The 27,335-nt window shown below is 43.4% G+C and overlaps 1 protein-coding gene and 1 long non-coding RNA gene across 3 annotated transcripts in view; one reads left to right on the top strand and one right to left on the bottom strand.

Moving 5' to 3' along the window:
* The window catches only part of LOC306650885, a 461,164-nt gene that overhangs the window by 431,068 nt on the left and 2,761 nt on the right, over positions 1 to 27,335 (top strand). The gene's annotated exons all lie outside the window — the stretch shown is intronic.
* The window catches only part of SHROOM2 (shroom family member 2), a 125,899-nt gene that overhangs the window by 88,100 nt on the left and 10,464 nt on the right, over positions 1 to 27,335 (bottom strand). The gene's annotated exons all lie outside the window — the stretch shown is intronic.

Raw genomic sequence — 27,335 nt, forward strand, 5'->3', positions numbered from 1 at the left:
GGTGTAAGTCAGGAGGCCAAGCACACAGCAAGCACTGGCCCACTGTCTGCTGTGTGTGTGTGTGTGTGTGTGTGAGTGTGTGTGTGGCGCCAGGGCCAGGACCCAGGGCCTCACTCCAGCTAGACCTGAGTTCTACAAGAGAGCTACACCTCAGTCCTGGTGGTCTATTTTTGAAGATATGATGAACTCTCACAAAGCAACAAGTGAGCAGGCAACCAATTCACAACTCGCTTCTTTTTAAAGATTAGAGAAACAACTATACCAAAGTTCCAGTGATATGGCCAGTCATTTGTTGTCAGAGACACTCAGGAGGCCATTAGCAGCTTAGCCCATAGAAAAAAATGAACAGAAAGTTACAGTGACCAGAAGAAACTGATATAAATTATATGAAAAGCCAGGTGCAGTGGCACATGCCTGTAATCCCAGAGGCTTGGGAGGCTGCGGCAGAAGGATCATGAGTTCAGCAAAAGTGAGGTGCTAAGCAACTCAGTGAGACCCTGTCTCTAAATCTCTAAATAAAATACAAAACACAGTTAGGGATGTGACTCACTGGTCAAAAGGCCCTGGGTTCAATCCCTGGTACCCCCTCAAAAAAAAAAAAAAAATCATATCAAAGGCTCTGCTTCCAGTCGTGGCAAACATGGATGCTGGTTTTAAATCAATACCATTGCCAACATGTGGTTTGGGCTGAGGATGTAACTCAGAGTAAAACACGTGCTTAGCACATGCAACACCCTGGATTCAATCTCTAGTGTGTGTGTGAGTGCGTGCACACATATGCACACACACACACCAAAAAAGAAAAAGAAAAAAAAAATGTTAACAGGATATCTTACTGTAGATACCTGGAAGGGGTGGGAAAGAGAGACTAGGTCTCAGCCCTGCATTGATTGCAGAAGGTCCTTGATCCATGGGCCAATCAAGACAGCTCTAGGCCACTGGTTTTGTGATCCTTCAGGAGAGAAGACGTTGGTTTATGGTTCCAAACCCCCAGTCATGCCTGCCCAGCTTAGGAAGTACCTTAGGGCCACCAGCAGCCCCGTGGGGAGCTGCAGCAACAGTTAGCCGTGGAGTCATCCTGGGGAACGGTGCGTTTCACTTGACCTAGTCACCAGAGGAGGTTTGGGAAGGTGCCGCCAGGGATGCAAGATGCACAGAATGGGGAGTGGAGCTAGGGAGTGGGGAAGCCGCCATGTGGATCACTCCTGCCTGCCTGCACCTGCTGTGTCTCCTTGTGGTATCTGGGCCTAAGTGCCAAGGTGAATGCTCCCTCTTCCTGGGCCCCCAGATGCATCCGGCTTTCGGCACAATTGCCCCCACCGTCTAAGGAAGCCCCGCTTCCCGACTAGTTCAGAACGCCAGACCAGCGAAGATGGGGAAGCCGGGGAAGGATGGCTGCTTGGCACCTGCACATGGATTTCTTCTGCACTATCTTCTGGGACACACACAGGGAGGTCCCGCTACACTGTAAGCTCCTGGCAGATAGGAACAGGGTCTGGTCACAGAGGGGAGTGATTACCTGAGTAGATATTTATTTGCTCTGGCCCTTCAGGTGGTCAAAGTAAATGAATGGGATCTACCTGTTCCAAGAATAACACAAAATACCTTTCACCAAATGCTCACATGGAGGTATCGTCTGGGTTCTTAGCAGACATTGATTTAAACCTTCCCTTAACCCAGATGTACCTGAATGTCCCCAGTTATAGATAAGAAGATTCAGGAAGAAAAGAAAAAACTGGTCAAAGGACAGACAGATTATTCAGCTCAGAGATAAGAAGTAACTTGCTCAAGGTTGCATAGCTAATTAGTTGTACAGCATAAATCAGCCTATGATAAAGGCTTCTCCTCCTCCTAATTCCTCTCCTGATATACCTGGGGCAAAGGGATTTTTATGTCCTAGATACTCAGTACTTAAATACTTAGACACTTAGAACAAGCTTTTCCACACAAAACCAACTTCAGTCACAAAAATATCCACAAGGAATACACATATTTGAGCAGCTCTATGACTGAGTCATGCACTGGGGAATCTGTAAATCATGGATTTATAGATCTAAGCAACACATTCTTTCTTATTCCACACAGTATTTGCCATAATGCAGGGGTGCTATTAACTCCCTGTAATACAAGCTTTTCAGGCAGTTGGCAAACAGTCTCCAGAAAATCTATAATGTATTCTTCCTTCCAGTCTTTTCCTGAGCATTGTAGATAAGGAGAAAAGCAGCTACAGATGTCAAGGATAAAGTAAAAAGACAATGATTTTGAAATAAACAACAATTTCATTGGTGCATAAGTAAATCAAATGGAAGAAATCCTTAGAAAAGAACCAGCAGACACTGTAAATGTCCAGGAACCAGGGAATGTCACGTCCACCAGTTTACACACGAACCTCAGTCCAAGAATTCAGGCAAACCTGGGAATGCAAACTCCAAATCTGCTAGCAAGGACAACAGCAGCAGATAAAATAAGTCCCCACAGCAGCAGATAAAATAAGTCCCCGGCATCTGGCACATTGAAGGCTGGCCGAGGCTTGCCCCAGGACCTCTTTTAGGAACTGCCAGCACATGCTATGCAACTGGTTGTTTGACCAGTTATTCTTGTGATAAAAACCTTTCCCTAGTTTTCCCTCTGGTCCCCACTTCCTCCTTTCGTTGGATTTCAATTATTCCGTCATCCTCACACAAGCGTCTCTGTGCTCATCTGTGCTGAATATCTTGGAAGTATGCTATTCCCCGGTCATCTCTGAATTCACATAGCTATTGTGACAACAAGAAAAAAATGCCACCTGCCACTGACACAGGCTGCATTCTAACACACCTCGGTCACTTGTGCTCGCTGCAAAAGACTGTTTACAAAACAACATTCTTACCAGGTAGACCAGGCCTTTCACCCTGAAAGTCCTTAAACTGATCCCCTGGCCCCAACGATATAATGCTCACTCGTCTTGTCATAAAAACAAACCAACCACTAAGGGACTAACCTGACGTTCAACAATTTCAAGGTCTGATTCCTTTCCATGGGGGCTGCAGGTTATAAGCCTGGTTTGCTAGGCTTATTCTACAAGGAGATTTGTCTGGTTTCATGGATATTGAGTCGGAGCCAACACAAGCACAGAACAATAAAAATGTTTAACAGCCTTAAGAAACCAAAATGAGGAAAACCAACAGATCAAAGACAATGTTCTGGCAGTTGGACTGCCTTTTGAAAAGTGGGAAGTTAATGTGTGCTGGAGTCTAGGTTCCTTCTACAAGCCCACCCCTGCCAACCTCGACAACCATCAAAGGTGCAGACATGGGGTGAAATGAAACCCAGCAGCAGCTCTTGTGGATCCCAACACTCTACTGAAACAGCTGCAAAGTGGCTGTGGGGAAACAATGAACTTCCTGGAAGGCAGATGCCAGCCACAGAGCAGCCAGCCAGGGGCTGTAAGGCAACATAGCGGCCAACTCTGTGCTGGAGACAGCTAATCTCTGGGGAAGGATGAAAAGGGACCACAAAAAGGCTAAGGCCACCAAAAATTTTCAAAAGCACCCTTTAAAAATATAAAGTGTTCACAGCAAAGAATAAGAATGCATTGCTACTGCCACTGGCAATAGTATTGAATCCCACAAAAATAATATTGACAGGAGAAAGTTAGACACAGAGTAGACAATAGATGATTTCACTTACATAAAGGTCAAATTCAAGATAGCCATGTCTTTGCAGATGGAGCTCAAACCTTCCTAGCATATCAATAGCAATGTTCTCCTCTCCTCTCCCCTGTTCTCCCTGCCCTATCTGGATTGGACCCAGGGCCTCCTGCATGCCAGGCACCTCAGTCCTATTCTGTTTCTAATAGAAACATTCTATTTCTCAGCCTCAGTACAGTCACAGAGCTGTGTTCACAGCACACAGCTAAGAGGAAGGGGCTGTATGCTGGAGCTGCCAGAAATAACATTTCTCAGTTCCCGATGGGGGCTGTCTGCAGCAGACAAGATGAGAGCAAGAGTCAGGAGAAGCCAAAGCGGGAAGGAAGGACAATGAGGAGGAAGCCAGGAAGCCTGGTGTACCCAGAGGTGAGGGTCAACCTGGGCTCTGGGTCTTCTGGTTCCTGAAGCCAAATCCTGTCAGTCCTTCCTTCCCAACAACTAGAGATAATAAAGCCACTGTTTTTCAGGAAGAACAGAAAGGCTGGGGTGGGGGGCCCATTAACTTGAAATGAAAACCCCCCCTCTACAGTTTAAAAACCAGTTCCTGCAGGAATCAGGGGGAGACAATATGCAGAACTGAGACCCCATCCAGTTGCTCAGGCTTGCTCTTTGGCTTTGCTCCTGGGTGGGTCTAACTCTCTCCAAAGCATTCTTCGGCAATAGTGCACTTAGCTGCCTAAAAATCAGCGTAGGTGCCCTGTAAATACTTGCCAAATGAGACAGACTCTCCAAGAAAAGCAAAAACAAAAAACAAGGAAGAAAGTAATAGGAGCAAACACTTTCAGGAGAGTGAGGGTCAGCACACTACCGCCTGCCACATGCATTTACCAATAAAAATTTATGGGATCAAAGTCACACCTATTCATCTATATACTGCCTGGAGCTGCTACAACAGCCTCGAGTAGCCAGAGAGATCAGGCAACGGCCAAACCTGAAACATTTACTATCTGGCTCTTAAAAGAAAATGCTTGCCAACTCCTGCACTTGAGAAATGTTAACTTGTAAACCACAAGTTAAATCCCCAGCACCACAAGAAAAAAAAAAAACCTAAGGTTTGGGGTGGTAATAATTCAATTTTGCAAAAGTAACAGTAAAGTGATCACAACAGATCAATTCACCTAGGAGTTTCAAATGATACTTTGAAACCTAAAATATTTATTTTTAGAATACAGAACAAAACGGAGTAAGACAACATATCAACAGGAGGGACTCAGTAGACCTTCCTGTATGGGGAAATTGTTACTATGTTTTGCTATAGCTCCACCACATTGATGGAAAATATTCTAGTTAACAAGTTACTGCACTCACGAGCTTTCAGAAGAAAATGGGGGCGGGCAGTGGAGAAGGAAGGGAAAAGAAAGAGGAAGAAATGAAGGGAAGAAAGAGAGGGAAGGGAAAGGGTAAGGGAAGAAAGGAAGAAGGGAAGGGGAGAAGGGAAGAAGGGAAGGGGAGAAGGGAAAGGAAAGGAAGAAGGGAAGTACAGGGAAGAAGGGAAGGGAAGAGGGAAGGAGGGAAGGGAAGGGAAGGGAAGGGAAGGGAAGGGAAGGGAAGGGAAGGGAAGGGAAGGGAAGGGAAGGGAAGGGAAGGGAAGGGAAGGGGACGGGAGGGGAGGGGAGGGGAGGGACAGGAGGGACAGGAGGGACTGGAGGGACAGGACGGGACCATACGACCAACCTGAATCTCCCTGGTTCCCCTAGTCTTTCATTTGGTGGTGGTGGGCTACAGGCTTGGGTAGGGGTCCCCTTTGAAAGCCCTGAGCCACAGATGGTGGCTTGTTCATCAAACAGGTGTTGGCTTCAGACTGGGGTTGGGGGTGCTGTGGGGTCAGTACTGGCTCTCCAAGGACACCATGCTCATGACTGATCATTAGAAAAGGCCCACTGTATGCCTTATCACAGCAAACACCTGGCAAGGACATGGGCACAAAAAAAAAAAAAATGTATCAACCACCAAGTAGAATAATAGATGAAAAGGAAAATCATCCAAACTCTAAATTTAATGTTGCTTTAGCAAGAATGAAAAGAAACCAAGGAAGTCATAAATGACAAGTTTATGACTATGTTCACTAAATAAATTGACAGATTACTATAAAGAGCAGACACCACCCAACAGCATCACTACACAACATGTGGATAATTGAACATCAAGAGACTCAATTCAATGGCCTGTTGCACTCAAGTCTCGGATCAGTTTTGCACATAATTCATTCCAAATGACTCACTAAAGTACAGCCAGAGAGGTCAGAGACACATCTCTATGAAGACTCCAACTCTAATTGCCACTAAGACTGTGCTGGGTGACCTTGGGCAGGTACAGGGGACTACTAACCCTGGGGGATAATGCAGAAAAGGGACCCGTGCTGAGCAGGGCAACAAAGCAGACCAAAAATAATAAATAAATAAAACCTCAATTACTCTATACCAAAGCTTCTCTCCTGTCTCTTCTTTCCCTTCCTAAGAAGGGAACATGGCCCAAGTCACGAACTCTACAGGGACTTTATCATTCATTATTTCCTGACTGTGTAAGCCAAAGGGAGAAGGTGAATGAACCAAATCAAAAGGCATGTACAGCTCTCCCATTATACAGGATTTTATGCATTATCAGTCCTCACATACATAGTATTTTACTTCATATTTACATTACTATTTGACTTCATTGCCATGAAAGAAACAAAAAAAAATTTTAAAAAGGAAAAAAAGACTTTCAATTTTTAAGAAACTATTGAGAAAAACTTTTTTGCAAATCAACTTATGTTTATTTATCTGCTTTATTAAAAATACATATTCATTACAGAGTTTGAAATTACACAAAAGCATAAAGAATAGTGTGGGGGGACTCACCAGTATTTCTCAACCAAAAAACTGAATAGTATCTCAATGCACTCCAATTCTGTTCTCCCCCTTCCCTGCAGCATATGCACTTTTACATCAAATTAGAAGCAGTTGCCCTACTATAAACTCCTCATAAACAGCAGCTCGGGTTGCTAGAGCTAGGCCAGCGTCTGAACAATTTCATAGAATTCTGAATCTGTTTTCGCTTAGCAACTGTGCAAATAGCAGCGGCAATAGATTTTAACTCTGAGGTTAAAAGTTTTTGTTTTCTGTCATATATTGAAAGGAATTTGAAACAGGAACCGACTCTATTCATAAGCTCACTGTACAATGTTTCCTGTATAACAAGACTCCCTCTAAGTACAGGCATGTTCTTTTAATTTTTTAAAGATAGTTATGTGTGTGTGTGTGTGTGTGTGTGTGTGTGTGTGTGTGTGTGTGTGTGTGAAGGAGGCTTAGGATTGGTTCACTGAAAGAAAGCAAGCCAACCTGGGCTCTCTCTCCAAATTATTTTGCACCTCTTAATCACCTGAAAATGTCTACCACCCTTCTGTTGATGAAAAAATAAAGGAGATCTTGTTTCTAATGACCTCCAATGGGGTAGAAAACAGGTCTTATCTAAACTTGGGAAGTGAAGTCAAGGTTGCATGTGGAGTTGCATTTAGAGGCAATGCAAATGATCCTGTGCATCCAAAGACCAAAGTGGGGCTGGAGTAGCTTGCAGGTGTGAGGCCCTGGACTGATTCCAGTACCACAAAAGAAGAGAAAGCCAATAATCTTCACTGACAGGGGGAGGGGGGGGACGACACGGACACGACTGTCTTTGTTCTCCCTATTGGCTCTCTTTTCAATTACTTTCTAAAAACTAACCTCTAATATAAAAGAAAGAAAGAAAGAAAGAAAACCACTAGCATCCTACTTGCATCTGACACTGCACCAGGAGATGAAGAATGTGAACCTGTGCTGCAGTGGGGGACAATTCCCAACATCCTTTCTGTGAATTAAGTTGAGGTTCATCCTTACCACAAAGGTGAACCTCAAAATCATCACTCTGAGTGAAGGGAGCCAGCCAACAGAGAACACCTGAATAGGATATAAATTCCAGAAAGTGCACACTGACTTAAAGAGGCCGAGGGCACATCGTGTTGGGCGAGGGGGACCTGGCAAGAGGGGGCAATAGCTGTTGTTCATCCTGGAGACTGTGATGACAGTTTCACAGGCCTGAGGAAGCTCTTAGGACAAACAAGACAGATTAACAAACAAGGTTTTCTTTCTGGCCAGATTCCATTCCCAGTAAGGAAATATGGGTGACAAGAAAGTGACCAACCCTTGGATATACTGTACCCAAACCCCAGGAAGGACCCAGGAGAAAATTGCATCCCTCCCCCAAGCCATGCATATCACTGCTGTGGAAATACCCACAAAGGTTCACGACACAACACACACACATCAGCTGCTGCAGCCAGGGACACCAAAAAGGAAGTGACAGAAATAATTAATATTTGCTATAACCTGATACCACTCAGTGATGCTATCTCAACATCAAGAGCCACCTGGTGAAATTTCAGTCAAGAAAGACGCAGCTCTTTTCATGCATCCAGCTCTCTTCTCTGATTTCCTCACCCATTATACTACAAGCTGCATCTCAGTGGATCATTTTTCTTGCCTGAGTGAAATGTCTGATGCCACTTCTAGACAACAGTGCTGGCCCTCTTGGATTATCAAACGCAAACATTTTCCAAACTAAATTGAGGCATGAAGGGGAGGAGGGGTCCTAAAATTCTGATACATAAGATTTTTCTTAATTTTTAAAAATCTGTTCTAATCTGTCATACATGAGATTTGTTGCTTCCTCTTTGCCCATGTGTCTTACCTCTGGCTGCTGGGAGGGCTTAGGTTTGCATCACTTACTGTAAAAGTTTTTGAGAGGAAAGTCAAGTACCTGTCTCTGTTATTCAGGAGGTTGAAGCAGGAGGATCACTTGAGCCCAGGAGTTCAAGACTAGCCTGGGCAAGAGAGTGAGACTCCGTATCCCCGCCCCCCCCCCCCCCCCCCAAAAAAAAATCTTCTTACGGTGTCTAAAGGAAACAAAGGTTATAGGTTATACTGTGACAATGGGTTCCTCCTGTCTAGATACTTCCCTGCAAATCATTATAGCACCTTCCTCATTTTCAACTCTTGATCTCTGTTGTGAGTTTGTGTATCCTAGGTTCCATGACTCACACCATAATAAAACACACAGTAAGCATTTCCAAGCAGTTTTCCATTGTCCTGGGTACCAAAAATAACCCAACCCCGGCCAATCCCTAGTACTCAGTACTCTTACTCCCTAAGGGAATATCCAGGACACCCAATCCCAGTTGTGGCACTGTGACCTCCATGTCCTAGGGGCCTGGTCCATGCACAGGGGCCAGTGTTACTCACTGTCTTGAGGCTGGGAAGAATCACTGCAGTGCCCTTCAGGAGGCACCCTGCCTGGCGCATGGAGTAATCTGCACATTGTATAGTCACTGGGTTCAGGGTTGAGAAGGATGAGGCAGGTGCACAGGGGCACCAGGCAGCATCCTTGGTAAAGCACAGAGCTCATGGCCAGGTCCAGCAGGTGCCTGACCACCTGGTGCCATCTCCACTTAAGAAAACAAAGCACAACTAGAGAAAGAAGTCTGTTTCAGAGTGCAGCCCAGGGTTACACTTTGGGGAAACTTGCCACTAGTGAGACGCCTTTTTTCTCTCTAAACATGTTTCACATTCCATACCATCGGGAGGAAGCCGGGACCATGAGCATGGCACACGTCGTATCTCCTGAGAAACAGCAAGGGGATTATGCAGAAGCTTTGCCCATTCCATTGTCAGATTAAAGCAGTTGCAGATTTTTCTCCATATGACCAGAACTGAGAATTACTTCCCGAGGTCAGAGAGAGGCAACATGAAACACATTTTTCAAATATCTGGCTTATTAGATTTTCCTAACAATTTTAGGATACAGCTATAAAGAAAAACTCACTCAAATCATAAGCAATGGAGTTTATATTCAAAGAACTTAAATGACCTGCCTCCCCCAAACCACTGAGCTTAGTCACTTCCACAGACTGAGCTACCTTCTGTGTGCAGTCTCGCACCTTTCCTCCTTTCCAAAGGAAAGTGCCCATCAGCTGACAAATGGGTCAGGCAAGTGTGGTCCAGCCACACCACCAAACCAGCAATCAGCAACAAGCAGAATGAAGTACGATGCACTCCATGGTACAAATGAACCCTGAAAACGTCATGGTAAGAAAAAGAGCCAGACAGAAAAGATACTACTCTGTATGTTTCCACTTTCAGGGAATGTCCAGAACAGGCAAATCCACAGGGAGAGTAGACTCATGGTTGCCTGGGGCTGAGGTGGGAACAGACAGCAATTGCTTAAAGGACACAAAGGATCTTTGGGGGATGATGGAAGTGTTCCAAAATTGAACTGTAGTGTTGAACGTACAACTCTGAATTTGCTAGAAGTCATTGAATTGTACACTTTAAAAGGGTGAATTTTGTAGTGTGGAAATTATAAAGCTGTGAAAGAAGGCAGGGGAGGGGATGGCCAATAGAAAGATCCCTAAGGCTGCCCAAGGACAGCAAGAGAGGGAAAAAAGTTGAGAGAAGGCAGACATTCCACAGATGCATGAACGGGTCAGAATGATCTTAACAATTCCAGTTCCAAACTGTTGAGCATTATCTATGTGTTGGGCAATAGGTTAGGCCTGACAAACTCCAGGAACAATGCTGCAAGGGTGTCTGTCGCCCACCTTCCCAGAGGAGGAAACTAGGCTGAGCATGATTCCTGTTTCACTTGAGGTCACCTGTCCAGAGGAAAATGAAACCCCAAGTCTTTCTCTCTGAGTAGAACAGCTTTAAAAGGGCTCAACCTTTAAAGGGCTGGCATGGGGTTTCTGCTGCAAGCTCCTTGGCCCAGCGCTTCCAGATTTGTAGGTGGCCTGTGGCTCTGGGGAAGGTGTCCTGAGTGCCACAAGGCTTCCAGGCCCAGCTCTTCAGTGAGGTTCTCCTGACAAGTTCCAGAATTCCAACCCCAACCAGGCTTACTAGGTGAACTCCTGTGTTTATCCTCCAAGCAAAAACCTCTCCTCAGAGCCAGGAGGAAGGACAGAGCAAGGTGGGCTTGGTCATCCAGTCCCTAGGGCAGGGCTGGTGCCCTTCAAAAGCTCTGGAAAAAGGTCAGTTTTCTAAAATCAAAATTCTTCCACCATTTACTTGTTCTAAAAGCAAACTTCTGGGTTCATATGTGGAATATACTAACTCTGCTTTCATTTCATTTCATTGTACCTTCTGCAACCCTGATAAGATGACAGAAAATTTCCTGTAATATTTACCTGAAACTTAGCATAGCTACACATTTGTTTTTTTTCCAATTATAATCTGAATTTGTAATGTGCTCCCCTACAGATGAAGTGCTGCTGGGCTCTTAGAATAAACAGCAAGGCTTGAAAATTAAAACTGCTGAGAAGAGGGAGAGAGGCAAACGGATTCATCAAAAATGCGCCACATACACATCCATACCAGCATGAAGTTGACCTGTCCCTTGTGCCTATGGACTTCTGGTCCCCCAAGCAATCATAGAGAATAGGTCTCCTTTGGCACCACAGATCAGATTTCCTGACTCCCCATTTTGAAATGAAAATGTGAGATCTTTATATTTACAGTAAACTTTGTCTTAGAAGGGAGGATTCCCATCTGTGAGCAGTTTGCAAAGTTAACATGATAAAACCTACTCTGCATAAAGATAAATTCTCAAAGGCTGTGTTGATGGCACAAGCCTGTAATCCCAGCTACTCACAGCTACTAAGGAGGCTGAAGCAGGAGGACCACAAATTCAAGGCCAGCCTGGGCAATTTCGCAATACTCTGTCTCAAAATAAGAAATAAAAAGGGCTGGGGATGTAGTTCAGGGGATGTACTTGCCTAACACTCATAAGGCCCTGGGTTCAATTCCCAGCACTAGAGGAGAAAAAAAAAAAAAAAAAAAAAAAAATTCAATATAGTATGTTGTAAGAAGTAACAATTTTCTGCTCCACTGGAAGCATATAAACCAAACTTTAACCCTATAATTCACATTGCCAGCCCACAAATTTCTAATTGGAAAAAATACCATGACCACAAAGAGACACCATGGAACCAAAGTTTAATTTTAAATTAGAATGGCTGATTTTTATCAATATAATTGTTTTTTGCACCAGATATGTTTAACCCAGAAGTGCTTTAACACTAAGTCACATCCCCAGCCCTTTTTATTTTTTGTTTTGAGACAGGGTCTCACCAAGTTGCTTTAGGGTCTCACTAAGTTGCTGAGGCTGGTTTTGAACTGGTGATCCTTCTTCCTCAGTCTTCTGAGTCACTGGAATTTCAGTATGATTTTTAATAATATCAACTTTTGCTGTTTGATGATTCTTTACAAGTAATTAGGTCATTTTGTACCATGTGTATTCACTTGTTTTTCCACTGCCCTTTGGGGATTTATGGGTGGCCAAATCAGCCTTTGAGATCCCTTCCAAATCTTCTATTATAAGCAACTTGACTTGCTTACACATAAACACACTGGTTTCAGACTCACAGATTCAATCAACACTGTGAATCTGAAACTAATCTCAACTATTAACTAATGATCCTCTCAAAATAGTCGCCTAAAAGCATCAACTGAGCCTGAAGCCTAAATATCATATTAGGTCTGTGTCCTTCATTTCCTCATCCTGAAAACACGCATGATAAATCATCTTGTACCTACCCTAAATAGAATTCCTTAATAAGCATGTTCAGGTAGCTCTGCTATGATAAGCAGGTGTGTGGTTTCTCCGAATCTGAATCATTTTTTCTGACTTACAAGCTAACTTTAGAAAGTTGCTTCACTTCTGATTTGCCCTCAGTCAACAGCAATTTCTCAACCTTGATATTCTCCATTCCTGTTTTTGTTTAAAAAATTTTATCTTCAGCTAGGACTGATTCTTAAATCACTTGGCAGTGGAACTTCAATGTGCCCCTGAGGGCTGAAAAGCAATCAAAGTATGGCGTCCACTCTCTGGATAGATGGCAGTTCTGTCCCTGTTCTATCAGCATGATGAGCATGCCTGGATTCCATCATGAAAGAATGTCCCTGGTCACTGCCACCACTGACCTCTGGGGCAGCTCTCGGTCAAACAAGTCAATCACACCCACTGCCAGGACATTTGAAAAATGGAGAATCTAGCTAGTGTTGTTGATAAAACCGCCATCAGCCAGTACAATATATATTGCTGCCAAGGCTTCTCTAACAACCCTGGGAAGTTATATTTTCCCACCTTTACACATGGGAAAACACCGCTCAAGGATTTTAACTCTGCCCAAAGATTTTAACAACAATCAACAGAAAAGATTAATATCTGGATTTCTAGCACATACAGAACTTAATGGTCTTTATACCTTTCCATGCTAAAGTTTTTTGTTTGCCTGTCCAAAATGAAAATTACCATTACTTTGCTATTTGTAAAACTGTATATGTGAATGGACGGATAGCAGATAGATGACTGATTGACTGATTGAGACAAACACACATAATCTTGTTTAAGCAACCAAAGCACTACAGTCAGGCATAAAATATAAAGGAAGAAACCAAGCTTGGTGATGTGCTCCTGTACTTCCAGCTACTTGGGAAGCTGAAGCAAGAAGACTGCTTGAGCACCAGAGAGAGCTGTCTGGGCAATCTAGCATGATGGTGTCTCTTAAAAAAAAAAAAAAAAAAAAAAAAGAAAGAAAGAAAGGGGGCAGGGGTTGTAGTTCAGTGGTAGAGTACTAGCCTAGCATGTGAGAGGCATGGGTTTGATCCTCAACACCACATTAAAAAATGAATAAGTAAATAAAAATAAAGGTATTGTGTCCATCAACAACTAAAAAAATTTTTTTAAAAAGTCATAGATACAACTTTTTAAAAGCTAAACATGTATTCACACCAAATGCTGACCCCACACTAACATAAGTCACTTCATTTAATTCTGTCAACTCCGGAAACAGATACAATAGAGGTGAGCAACTTGGGATTAAGAGGCTTTCAAATAAATGACTCCCAAGTTGTACAGGCCCCCTGAACAAGCAGGGGGCATTCAGTGGAACCTCAGGTCCCAACTTTGCCAAAAGCCAACTTGGAAACTCTGGACTTGAAGGTCCCTATGCCTCTATTTCCAACATTACCTATAACAGTATAAAATAATAACACCTCCCTGGAGCAAATGCAAGGAAAGGACGGGAAGAAGTCTGTAAAGCTTGTACCCCTTTTGTGTACAATGATCAAAATGCATTCTGCTAGCATGTATAACTAAATAGAACAGTTATAAAAAAAAAAAAAAAAGTCTGTAAAGCTGAGGTTCCCAAACTCCACTACCCAATCAGAATCCCTGGAGGACCATGAAAGGGCAGCTCACTGAGTCCAATCCCTAGCGATTGGGCATTTCTGGGGAAGGGCCCAAGACTCTGCGTTTCTGACAAGCTCCCAGAGGGTCCATATAGATGCTGCTGAGACCAGCTCTAGAGAATTCCTCCTGAAAAGTCATTAACCTGGCACCTGCCCAAAATCATAGATGGTACCCCCCTAAATCATGGATGGTACCCATCCATGCCAGGGAAAGGCCTCGTTCTTTTTAGTAGGATGGAGGCCTCCTCACCCCCCTAGTCCCCTGGACCAGCAGCACCATTTATTCTCCAAGGTTCACTCTGACCCAGTGTCTCTCCTCCCTTGCCCCATGACTCCCCATGGCAGCAGAGTGCATGCAGAGGCCTTAACTCTCTGCTTTAAAATACCTCGTGGCAGCCCCAGTATAGAAATTGCTCCTTACCCTTCCTATGACCCCTCAGCCACTGCCTGACCCCACTCCCCTATCAGGCCCCAAGGGAACAAATGTGTTCTCCCCAGCTCTGAAAACACACCTTGTTCAGGCACCCAGTGGGTCTTTGGACTTGATTTTCTCATTGAGTTGTACAGGGAATGGTTGGTACCTGACTATAAACCTGCCCTCAAGAGTCAGGGCTAAAATGTTAAGACTGTGACTCTCTACCTGGGTTGCATGCTGGAGTTTCCTAGTGTGTTAAGTTGGCATTGTGCTATTGGAACAAAACACCTAAGATAATCAAATTACTAGGAGGAAAGGCTTTTTTTTTGACTCACAGTTTCAGAGGTATCAGTCAGTGGCAGCTCACTCCATTGCCTTTGGCAGCACCATGGCAGGAGCAACCCAGAAGCAAGCAGAGAGAAAGGGCTGGGGTCCTAATATCCCCCTCAAGGGCATGCCCCCAGTGACCTCACTTCCTCCAATAACGCCCCACTTAAAGCTTTCACCACCTTCCCATAGTGCCAGAGGCTGGCAACCAAGTCTTTTTAACACAAGGGCCTCTGGGAAACACTTTCAAGTCATAACATCCAGTAAGCTCAAGACTTCTAACACCTGTGCCAGCTCTGGGATCCTGACTCAGTCTGGGCCCAACAGCACGTCCAAGTTGCCCCCAGAGACTTGAATGTGCAGCAAGGACTTCAATCACAGCACTGGAGCAAGCAGTCATCCCCTTCCATTACAGATTTGAGACCTATATTAACCTTCGCAAGACCGAGTTCTTTTACCACTTTTAAAAGCTGAACAGAGACCCAGAGGCTCAGCATTCTTTACCACTGCCCATGTTTCAAAAGTGTTTGAGTTTTATTGAGAATTTGCCCAAGTCTTGCTCATCCTGTGAAAGGTAAAAGTTATGCACTGAACTTTTCTGTTATTCTTTTAAATGATCAATAGAGCTAAAGTTCATCTTAGGGATTTTTTCAGCATGCACAAGGCCCCAGGTTCAATCAGTAGCGCCAATAAATAAATTAATTAAATAGAGATTTTAAGTGATAGACATAAGACTTATGTCACAATAACCTTGCACTATTCAAAAGTCTATTCTGGGTTGTCAAGACCAACAGTGATATCTTGTAAAGGCTAGGTTTTTCATGAAGTGCATGATCCCAGGGACCATGACTTGCTTGCAAAATCCAATGTGCAAAAAGAAGGTAAAGGAAGGAAAGGTAGTTCTTGAATTTAACAAGCCCCATGCATGACACATTCAGTGAGAACCTCAAGTGCCGCAGACGGGCAGTGCGGTGGGCACACTGCTCCTGAAAGAGCCCTGGCCCACGCTGTGACACCCTGGTGCTGATATCATGGAAAGCACATACTCACACCCTGAGTAGCAGGTGTGCCTGCAGCAGGCTGAAGGTCAAGGCAGGCTTGCTCCCAGCCTTGGCTGCCTGTAGCGTCACCTGAATGGCTTAAAACCCAGAGATTCTGAAGGCATTCCTTAAAAAAATAAGTGTCCAGGTGTGTGAAATGTTCAGTGAGAGTCAGTAACCACTGACCGAGAGCAAAGCCCTCAGCTTATCTTCCTGAAACACACACACACACCACTTATGGTACCAGAAGTACAGCTTGAGCACCCAGTTTCAATAAAAAAATGAATGGTAGGAAATGCCCATTTCCCCAGGGCAGAGCAGACTGTCCTTGACACTCAAGTTCCTGGTGAATGAGCTATACAAGGTTCATTTTTTATCAGTGTGGACATTGTTTATCAGTGTGGACATAAACAGAGGAAGAGGAAGGGAAGTTACAACATAACTTTCTCTAAAATGTCTGTTCATTAAGGTTCTCATCCCCAGTTGAGTTTATGGGAACAAAATACCAGAAGATTCTCATCATGTCCTACGAACCCAAGAAGCTTTGAAAGTCAAAATTAAAATGTCATGCTGTCATGGGATTACTGGTTCACATACTGTTTTCTTAAAGTGAAGATGAAGCAGCACAAAGAACAGGGGTTTCTACTAGGAGAGTCACAGGGCAGTAACCCATGAAAGACCCTGGTTTAAGCGCATTCTTTATGATTCCTTTTTTCTCCTTCCAGAGTGGCCCACTTTTTCTTTAATATTGAACCGCAAGAAAAAAATTTTTTAGCAACTTGAAAGCTCGAGATAGCGACCTTAAAAACTATTTCAAGCACATATTATTCTATGTATTGTATGCTAACATTTAGGGAGATTTTTCCAAAGCTCTCATTCCAAGAATAGTGATATTTCATTCAGAAGAATGCTTTCCTGCCTTTGCTCCACTCCATCTGAAAATAAGTACTTCAAAAAGAAAGAGCAGGGCTGGGGAGATAGCTCGGTTGGTAGAATGCTTGCCTCACTAGCTCAAGGTCCTGAGCTCAATTCCCAGAAACACACACACACACACACACACACACACAAAAGAAAAAAGAAAGAAAGAAAGAAAGAAAGCAACAAGAGACAGAGAAAAGGAAGGAAGGAAACTGGCTCACTCCTCTCGGGAAAGCAAACTCCATGCCACCACCCCTCCCCAATCCTGAGAATATCTCAGGGAGCAGGCTGCTCAAGTGCCACCCACAGAAGATTTTGGGAAGTATTTTCCTAGGAGCATCTCTCCCTACACTTACCAGGTACTGACAGTAACTGACATCCTGGTAGAAGAAACCAGCCACATTAACCAGCCCAGTCAGCCTAAGAGCCTGCACAGTTCAAAGGGACAGAATTCTTGCACACTGGGGTCATGGAAGCACAGCAGAGCTATTGATCAGTTTGCAGCATTCCAACAGCAGGAATGCTTTTCCAGCTTTCCTCCATTGTTCCTCCAGGGTGCCAGGAGCTTGCTAAGAAAGGTTTCCTGTAATTACTTTTGCCCAAATGAATGATTTCTTGGGAAGAAGGGAGGGAGGAGAAGGGAAAATCCATGGACAATATTTAGGTCTATGTATCCCAACTTACACATTCCCTTTTCTTGCTGGACACTGACAGTCTTAATTTTTAAACTGTTGTTTGAACTAAAAAGGTTAGGAATACAGAATGTAAGGGAAGGTCATTCACTAAATGTTGAGGCCAGGGCTGTAGCTCAGCAGTAGAATGCTTGCCTAGCATGTGAGAGGCCCTGGCTTCCATCCCCCGCACTACAGAAAAACAAAATCTTAAAAGTTATCGCATTTAAATATAGAACATAATTTCATGATTACCACTAAACATAAGCAAAAAAACAAAAATAGCTTTGTATGGATTCTGCTTCTTCCTGGAAAAGGTACAGAATAGAAACTGATTATGGCACATCATACAATTTTATATGACCTGAAAACTTAACTACAAAAGTAAGATTTCATCATCATCTTCTTTTTTTTTTGAGGTGCTGGGGCCTCAGGCATGCTAAACTAGAGCTTTACCACTGAGCCACACCCATGATCCAAATCTCACTTCCTATGGCACCAATTCAAAATTGAATAATTAATAAGAATCTCCAGGATTGCAAAAAAGAAAAAAAGAAACTTATGAGAACAAAAACATTGAAAAAATTCATCTGATCACATAACAGGCTTTTATTCTAGAGTGCAAGTAATTTGGTAGTAGTCACAAAATCAGAATGATTATTACCACACACAGCAGGCACTTATAATACACCTATGATTCCTGCAATCTAGGAGGCTTAGGCAGGAGGATTACAAGTTTGAGGCCAGCCTCAGCAACTTGGTGAGGACCTTTCTCAAAATAAAAAATTAATAAGACTGGGGATGTAGCTCAGTGGTTAAGTGCCCTGGGTTCTATCCCCAGTACATACTCTTCCACCCACAAAAAAAGGAATGATTATTGATCTGGGCAAAATTAGGTGGTTTGGTGAGTGACAGTTTTATGATTATTATTTACACTGGATTACAACTTGAAGTAGAATTACAAGGGCAAATGTGGCTTTAAATGCTACCACTGGAATTAAATCCCCCAGAGCTTAGGAACTGAACACAGAGCTCCTGAACATTTGCTGTCTCTCCTGATTATGGTGGATTTTTAAACTACCTTCTCTATTAAGCACAAAGAGAAGTGTCATCCCCTTAAAACAATGAAAACACTTCCAATAAAGATACCCTTTTAGAGGTAGGACTGTAGCTCAGGACATCCTTAGCATGAGCAAAGATCCAGGTTCGATCGCCAGTACCAAATTAAAAAAAAAAAAAAAGATATCCTTCACAGCTGTTTGTTAATGATGGGGACAATCTCTTCTTTAGCTATCTTGTTATGTCTTGAGCTCCAAAATTTTTAACTATGAAATTCAATCCCGGCATGGATGGTTGCATGTTATTTTTAGAAAGAAAAGAAGGCTCTAATCTTACCTTCCAGGGAAGACCCGCCCACACTTCTCCTGTATTTGTGGCATCCTTATTATGACTTTCATTTCATAAGAAAGGAGAAAATTCAAATCAAAGTGACCCAAATGTTTTGGTTAGATAACTATTCTCTAATAATTCTTATTCTCAAAATGGAGTCTTAGCTCTTCTTTACCCCCACTGGCAGGGCTGGGGACGGAGCACAGGGCCTCGTGCACACTATGTAAGCACTCTACCTTGTTATATTCCCATCCCTAAGAGGAGTATGCTCCAACAACCTGCTTCCTTCCCTCTGCAAGCAGTTAGGGCTGAGCACAGACAGTGCACACTGCCTCTATTTGCAGGAGCCCTCAGAAAGGGACAGACGCCCTGGGGAGGCCCAGCCCCCACTGGAGGCACCTGAGCACACCTGCTCCACATGTCCCTGAGCAACTATGTTGAGGCAGCACCTGCCACAGCTCCAACCATACCTGGGCACAGAGAAGAGCCAGGTCTGCTGCGGACTCACATGGCACATTTGGAAGAGCCAGCACTCTGGCCTCCACCAGGTAGGTGGGATGCAGGGAGGAGAGAGGCAAGTAGAATCTGCAGACAAACACCTACCTTCACAGTCAACCCCAGCATCCTCCACCCAAGGCATGAATTCAAGGCCACCCTGGGCAACTGAGTAAGGCCCTGTCTCAAAATAAAATAAAAAGGACTGGAGATATAGCTTAGTGTTAGAGCAACCCTGGGTTTAACTCCCAGTACTGAAAAGAAAAAAGAAAAACAGAAAAATATATACATATATATGTGGAGAAGAGAAATGAAAGAAATGGTCAAGCGAAGTAGCACTCTACTGGTAATCCCAGCGGCTTGGGAAGGCCGAGGCAGGAGGATCATGAGTTCGAAGTCAGTCTCAGCAACTGAGCCAAGCCCTAGGCAACCTAGCAAGACCCTGTCTCTAAATAAAATATTTTTTAAAGGACTGGAGATGTGGCTCAGTAGTTGAGCACTCCTGGGTGATCAGAAAAAAAGAAAAACAAAAGAGAAATGAAAGAAATGCAGGTTGGCCTCCCTTCCACATGGCCACCCTGAATAAAGAAACTCAAACACTGCACAGTCAACCTTTAATCAGAGAGGGTACAGAATGACCGTACTTACTAGAAGAAACTTTAAAACAGCCCAAGATCAGAATATTCTCAGAGCTACAAGGTCTGGAAGTAAGCTGGGCTAGGGAAACGGTCTGGAAGCCACCGGATAGTCCTGCTGAAGAACCCAGCCAAACAGCTTACTCAGCGTTATCTGTGCTAAGGTGTGCCTGGCTCACAAGACCAGCCAGCATCCATCAGGCTCTTGCCCTTCATACTTGCTGGGCCACTCCCCTCCGTGACCTTCCTATGACACTAAATCCCCTCATAAAAGGATCTCAGAAGTAGCTAACACAGAAAAATGCCCTCCGTGGCAAGAAGCAGACAATCCAGGGTATGGCCAGGTCCCACTCCCCAGGAGAACTTTCAACAAGGTTTCCTTTAAATATGTGAGTGTGCCTCATTGCCACGTTACCAGCAATTTGGAAAAGAAGAAAGAAAGTCAGGTTGCAAAGTCCAGCCCGGCCATTGTAATCTGGCTTACTTCTTTCTGAGCTGAAGAAGGGAGTACTTTTCTTCTTATTCTTCTTTTTTCCGTTTATAAACCAACACACAGAGTTTAGTCTGACTTTATTTCCACTGTACACAACATGGCATGTCGCTGGGAGGCCTTTGGAAGCGTGATTTTGTAATGCCTTCACAATATGCCTCAGCCTTGTTTTTTAGAAATACCTTTCTTTCCTTCAGTCCCTCTGGAGTCACAGCCTCTCCACAGGTCCCTGTGGCCCAGACTTGGAAATCAGTGCTCGCTGCATGACCTGCAGGTCACAAGTGGAGAAGCTGGGTTTTCATTCCAGCCTTTCAGAGCAGGCAGTGTGTGGCTCAGTGGTAGGCCATGTACTTCCGATGCTCAAGGGCCAGGTTCCATCCCAGTCCTGGGAATGCTCTGACCCTGGCCCCCTAACTCTCATGCCTGAAGCAATGCAGGCCCTATTACCAGAACGAATGCTTGAACACCAGCAGTTCAAGTGCCCTTTTACAATTGGCCCTCCTGTGCTATCAAATCTCTACTGAGTGGCTTCCACGTGTTAGGTGTGGCCCCAGGACTAGCTATGACGATTCTTGGGGACACCTGGGCAGAGACCTTCATCAGACCCTGAACAGGCTAGAATGATTTTTTGTTTTTCTTTCTTTGGGGGCCTGGGGATGGGATTCGGGGCCTGTGCATCCTAAGCATATGTCCTACCACTGCACTATTCCTTCTACTCTGAAAGTCTAGGAATGAAAACCCAGTTTCTTCACTTGCTAGCTGTGACTCAGAGTGCAGAAGCCTTCCCTGGGCCCTATCTCCATAAAGAAGTATTAAAATTGCATTTTATTCCTGTGTTAGCATAAAGATAGATTTATTATATACTAAGTGAATATATTTGTCACTTATTTAAATGAATCTAACTTAATGATACATATTTATTTTATATGTATTGTATATTACATAGAATAACATTTAATATTAAAATGATATATTTCAGAACATATTTCTTGGCTGGAGATATAGCTCTAGGGTAGAGCATTTGCTTAGCACATGTGAGGCCATGCCCAGTACTACAAAGCCAAAAAAAAAAAAAAAAAATTAATGGACCAAAAAGTTCACTTTTCCTTATGAAAATGAAGCCATCTCAGATGAGTCCCAAAGTACATCTGATGTGCTGAGTGAAGACACTGAAAACATTAGTCCTGTTACAAGGTTAGGAAAGTCCCTAACATCTCCAAGTCTACTCTCCTCACTAGTGTCTTAGGTTGTTCTAGCTGCTGTAACAAGATACACAGACTTCATGGCTCAAAAATAAGAAATGCATTTCTTACAGTATATTCCAGAAATGCATTTCTCACATTTCTGGAGGTCCAAGATCAAGGCAGGTCAAGGGCCCAATTACTAGTTCATGGATGGCATCTTCTCACTGTTTCCTTACATGGAAGAAGGGGTACCGAGGACACTAATCCTGTTCATTAGGGCTTTCCCTTAAGACCCATTAAAGACCCCACATCCTAATACATCACTGTAGACGCAAGGATTTCAACACAGAAATTTGGGTGGAGGGAGGAGAGGAAAGTTCAGACCACAGCACCAATACAAACCTACCCCAAAGGGCTGGTTCAGGTGGAGCTCGTATTTAGTATGCATGAGGCCCTGGGTTTAATACCCAGCACTGCAAACAACAAAAACAAAAGTACTCTGAGAAATGTATGACATTCACACAAAATTAACCAGTGACTGAAACATTGTGGATGCTATTTGGATTCTAACTGCACAACTTCAACACTGTATGACTCGGTGATATCTGGATGTGACAATTCCCAGTGCCCAGGACTTCATGGCATAATGTACAACTATTAGCATATAATAGGTGCTCAACAGAGAGCAGGTGTCATTTTCTAATGCTTTACTGGGACTCCAGATCAGTCAGCGCTGGCAAGGGTAAAATGGAAACCCGTTCTCAAGGTCAGTGTGGAAGAGACAGCTTCAACTCACCATGGCTGCTCCCCAGACCCTTCAGACCACTGGTTTTTCCCACACCACAGGTGCCATGTATGCAGCAGGTAGCAAATGAGAAATGATACTGTGCCAAAGTCTGCAGGCCTTTTACTAGGTCCTTTCAAGTCCTTGGTTTCTTTCAAGCAACAGAAACCAACTCTTACACATAAGCTGAAAGGCAATTTGCTAAGATGCCACCAGAAGCATGGGTGAAGTCTTGGGTGAAGGCAGCCTGAGAGGCCAAATTTTCAGGTCACAGAGCCCAAGCTCTGTCTCAGGTACCGGCCTGTCAGTCACAGCAGGCGGGTAACAGAGCCGACCTTCCTTAAGGACAGAGTCCCTTCTCCTTATGTACATACTCAAGATTCAAAGTGCTGGGAAAAATGTAAGTCACACATCTACCTCCTTTGCACCCCAAGAACATGGCCCCCTGGTCCCCACCTCTCCAAAGACCTCATTCAATGGGGGTTACCCAAGGGAGGACAGGAACAAACAAGAAGGGGTAGTCTGACCACAGGCCATCACATACTACAGAATGTTCCAGGTCCTCCCACCAAGGAGCTCCTAGTGGGCCCAGCATACCTTCCTCAGCACAGCTCAGTGGTAGTATACTTGCTTAGCATGCACAAGGCTCACAGTTCCATCCCCAGTTGTCCTTCTGTCTGACACACTCATGTACACCACCACCTCCATGAGCCCATGCTGTCAAAGAGCAGTACTCTTCTTTCTCTTGGTGCAAAATTGTTTTGTGCTCCACCAAAGCCCAGGTATGCCTATGGAACATACTGCATGCACCATCTGCTGCATGGCACTGTGGAGGAGAAAAAAGTGATTTCTGTGTCCTGAGGTGATCTGTGCAACTCCTTCTGAGAGTTGGCAGTGTAAAATTGCAACAATTAAAAATGTACATACATTTAGTAAAATCCAAACCTGCATTTATCAGTGTCTCACAGGAACCTCCTAGCCCACTGCTCTCAAGGCTGTGAGATCAATGATTAGTGAGGCCCATGAAGGGCACTACGGAATACTGTGCATGACCAGGGAGGGAGGATCAGGAGCTACTCTCCTGAGTGGTGTAATGGGAGAAAAGTCTTCCACAAAACTCTGAATGTCTCAGAAAGAACCCTGGCAAAGTCTCAAATAATGTAGGATGTTATGGGACCAGCAAATCCTCCTTCAAATGCGCACTTGCCATATTTCACCATGTGAATGAATCTCCTAGAGATCATGTTACAAGTATTAATTGTTTCTGTAGGTCTGGGGTAGGGTCTGAGATTCTGCACTGCTAACAAGTTGCTGGTCCAAGGACAAAATCTGCCTGACAAAAGTATAAAGCAGCAGGGTATGGTGATACACACCTGTAATCCCAGGGGTTCAAGAGGTTGAGGCAGGAAGATTACAAGTTCAAAGCCAGGCTCAGCAATTTAGCAAGGCCCTAAGCAACAGCAAGACCCTGTCTCAAAATAAAAAATAAAAAGGACTGGTGATGTGGCTCAGTGGTTGAGCAATCCTCGGTTCAATCTCCGGTACTAAAAAAAAATAGAAAAAGAAAAAAGTATAAAGCAGAGCGGTCCAACAGAAATATGAGACAGATGTACGCATGTGTACACACACACACACACACTCTTTAAGTGGTTTAGGAACCACACTTAAAGTAAAAAGAAAGATGTTAATTTTAATGATTTTACTTATTTAATCCAATGCTGTCAAAATATGATTGTTTGCACATGCAACCAATATGAAGAAGTTATTAATGAAATATATGTGTTGTTTCACACTAAATCTACATCCAGTGTGTATTTTAACTTATAGTACATCCCAGTTTGGACTGTTCAGCAGTCACGTATGATAAGTGGTCACCATATCAGACTCTTATAGACAAAAGGACCAAGGTAACAGATGAGACTGGGAAACAGGGAGGAAAATCTGTAATACCCTGGTAAAGCATCATGTGAGAAATTAGCAGCTGATGGTGGTGAAGAATAGGCAGGAGCAAAAACAAAGAACCTTCTACATCCAGCTAAAGTGTTTTAGAAGGAGTTCCTGAGGCCTTTCCAGCAAGGGCATGCAAACCACTTCGGTGTTTTGGCATATCCACTGGTGGTGGTCTGGAATAGTCTGCACAGAACGGGATTAAGTTAGAGACTACTATGATTGTCCAGAAGAGGAATAACAGAAGCAGTCACACTGGAAATGGAAAAGAAGCAAGAGTCCCAAGATATTTAGGGACCAAAGGGATTTCAAGATCAGTTGGCTGTGGAAGGTGTAGGGGAGAGAGACATGAAGGATGACTGCTGGATTCAGTGATAAATCTGTGGTCAAGATTAGAAATCAGGCATGGTGATACACATCTATAATCCCAGAGACTCAGGAGGCCGAGGCAGAATTGCAAGTTCAAGGTCAGTCTCAGCAACTTAGCAAGGCCCTAAGCTTAGCAAGACCCTGCCTCAAAATAAAAAAGTTAATTAAAAAAAAAAAAGAAGTCCATAAAACAAAAAAAAAAAAAAAAAAAAAAAAAAAAAAAAAAAAAAAAGAAAAGAAAAAGAAAAAAGAAAAAAAAAGATTAGAAATCTAGGACAGGATTAGAGAAGGTAAAAGAATGATTTCCATTTGGATCATGCTACATTTGAAGGACCTCAGCAACACCCACAGGCATTCCCAGAGTTTAGAAGAGAACCTGAGGCTGCACATGTAGGTGTAAGAGTGTCTATATGCACATTTTATTTCAAGAAAACATAGAAGACCCCCTAGACAACCCTTTCAGAGAAACCAACATTCCAGGAAAGGAAATGAGCGAGCAGAGGCCACTGCAAAAATAGTTCAAAAGAAAGGAAGACTGAATTTTTGTGTATGTGAATTAAACATCTTTTTCAGAACTGCAATTACAGCATGGGTAATCTGAGAATTAAACTCTCTGTAAAAACAAAGGGAGTTCCGCTTCAGGGCACAAGAAGGAGCACCCCATTCCCAGGAAGCAGCAGAGAATGCACAAAGTATTCTTGTGGTTGCAATTTCACAACTATGCAGAATGGTATGTGGTTTTAATTACTTTTCTCCAAAACATCAGCCACTGAAAATGGGGAGGGGGAGTGAAATAGCTCCACCACTCCCAGCTCGTAAACCTTAAGTGGGATCCACTGTGTACAAACTTCTGTTGTTAAATCAACAGAAAATAAATATGACTGGAGCAGAAGCAAGCCTGTCTTTTCAAGTCCAGATGTTTTCTTTCCAAACTTCAAGATTTAGGGCCTCAAAAACATAATGAAAATGTTAAGAAAAGCTGCACATACCAAAAAATAACAAAACCCAGTTGCTTTAAAAACTGACATTTGATCAACCTAAAGTACTTTGTTTTCCAGAAGTTAGGGTTTTGTGTGTGTTTGTGTGTACCCACGTTTTAATATGCCCATCTAGAAAAACTTAAATTACAAAACTTGATATGTTCCATGATAACAAAACATCATCTGTTTTTTATTTTATTTTTCTTTTTTCTGGTGGTACTGGAGATGGAATCCAGGACCTTGTGTATACTAGACAAGTGCTTTTCTAGCACTGAGCTACACCCCACAGCCCCAAATGTCACTTTTTAACATTTCAAGTGTCATATACAAACTTAAACTTCCTTTAATCTATCATCTGATCCCAAAGACTCTTGACAATGTAATTTTTTCTTTTCTTTTCTGCAGTGCTAGGGATTGATCCCAGGGCCTCAGGCATGCTAGGCAAGCACTTTAACACTGGGTTACATCCCCAGCCCTTGATGATGTAATTCTTAGGAATTACCATCAAGCAACGAATAAGTGAGTAACCATTCAAAGCAAAGAATTCAATAGAGGGAAGGGGAATTAATATAGCTGTACTTCCACCAAAAAAAAAAAAAAAAAAGATTATATGTGTGTGGGCTACTGATAAGTCTCTTAATTTTTTTCAATATTGTTTTAATGTTTTTGCAATGAAAAACAATTTTAAAAACCCACTACCCTTACAGCTTTATAAGCATATGTACAATAAGCACTGATAAATATCTTTGTGTTTACAAAGTTACATGTATATGTACAAAAACACAGGGGTAGAATTTCCTCAGCTTCAGAATCTGCAAGCCATAAGCAAAGAATCACCTTCACCTCCACTGTAACACCAGGGAGGGTTGCAGCTTCAAGCATCCAGGCCTGGGGCCCCAAAAGCTTTCCTAACTCTTCTTCCTTAGGTGACATTGTATCTGGAGCAAATGAGGCCCTCCTTCTCCACTTCCTGGGCACCCCACCCTCCCCAACCTTCCGCCAGCTCTACCTTCCTCCTGAGGCCTGCTGAACTTGGCCCTCATCTCCACCTCCTTTCCCATTGCTTGTCTAACTCATGTACCTGTGTGTTATTCCTTGGGGGAAGAAAAAATCTGCCATACAGGATTATAATTAACTCATCTGATAACAACCCTGTTAATGATGACTTAATGTGTAGCCCTCCCAGGCAATATGTTCTGCACTTGAACCCATGTGGTTAGGGAAGGACAGCAGAGCCAAGAGAAAGGTCCAATCCTTAAAACCATTCCAAGAGCCCACCAACCTCTGCCTCTGGTCAGTTCTATCTGACAACTCGTTATCTACACGGGACATCCTCCCAGCCTCCTGTCCTACCTCTCCAGAGCTCCCAGGCAGTCATCTACAGGGAAGGGAAGGAAAAGCAGGACAGAGTAAAAATTAAATTATCAGCTGAGAGAAAAGGCAGGGGTGGAAAGAAGTTATGATATGAAAGTCTCAACTTAAAGTGTGGGGGAAATAAGCTATGTGCTAATTGGACACCCACCAGGATTCCTTCAACAAACTAAACAGTCACACTGTCTCAAGGATATCAATAAAGTCTATATACATTTTTTCTCTTAAAGTGGAATGTAAAACTTTTAATTTGTCTCAAGATTTCATTTGCTAGAATAGGCTGACATAGCAAGTTATCCAAGAACCAAAACACAACACTGGTTTATTTCTGGCTGATGTAATGGTGCTATTGGGAGGGTGACCACACCATGGCAG

This window comes from Sciurus vulgaris, assembly GCF_902686455.1.
Source record: "Sciurus vulgaris genome assembly, chromosome: X".
Lineage (NCBI taxonomy): Eukaryota > Metazoa > Chordata > Mammalia > Rodentia > Sciuridae > Sciurus > Sciurus vulgaris.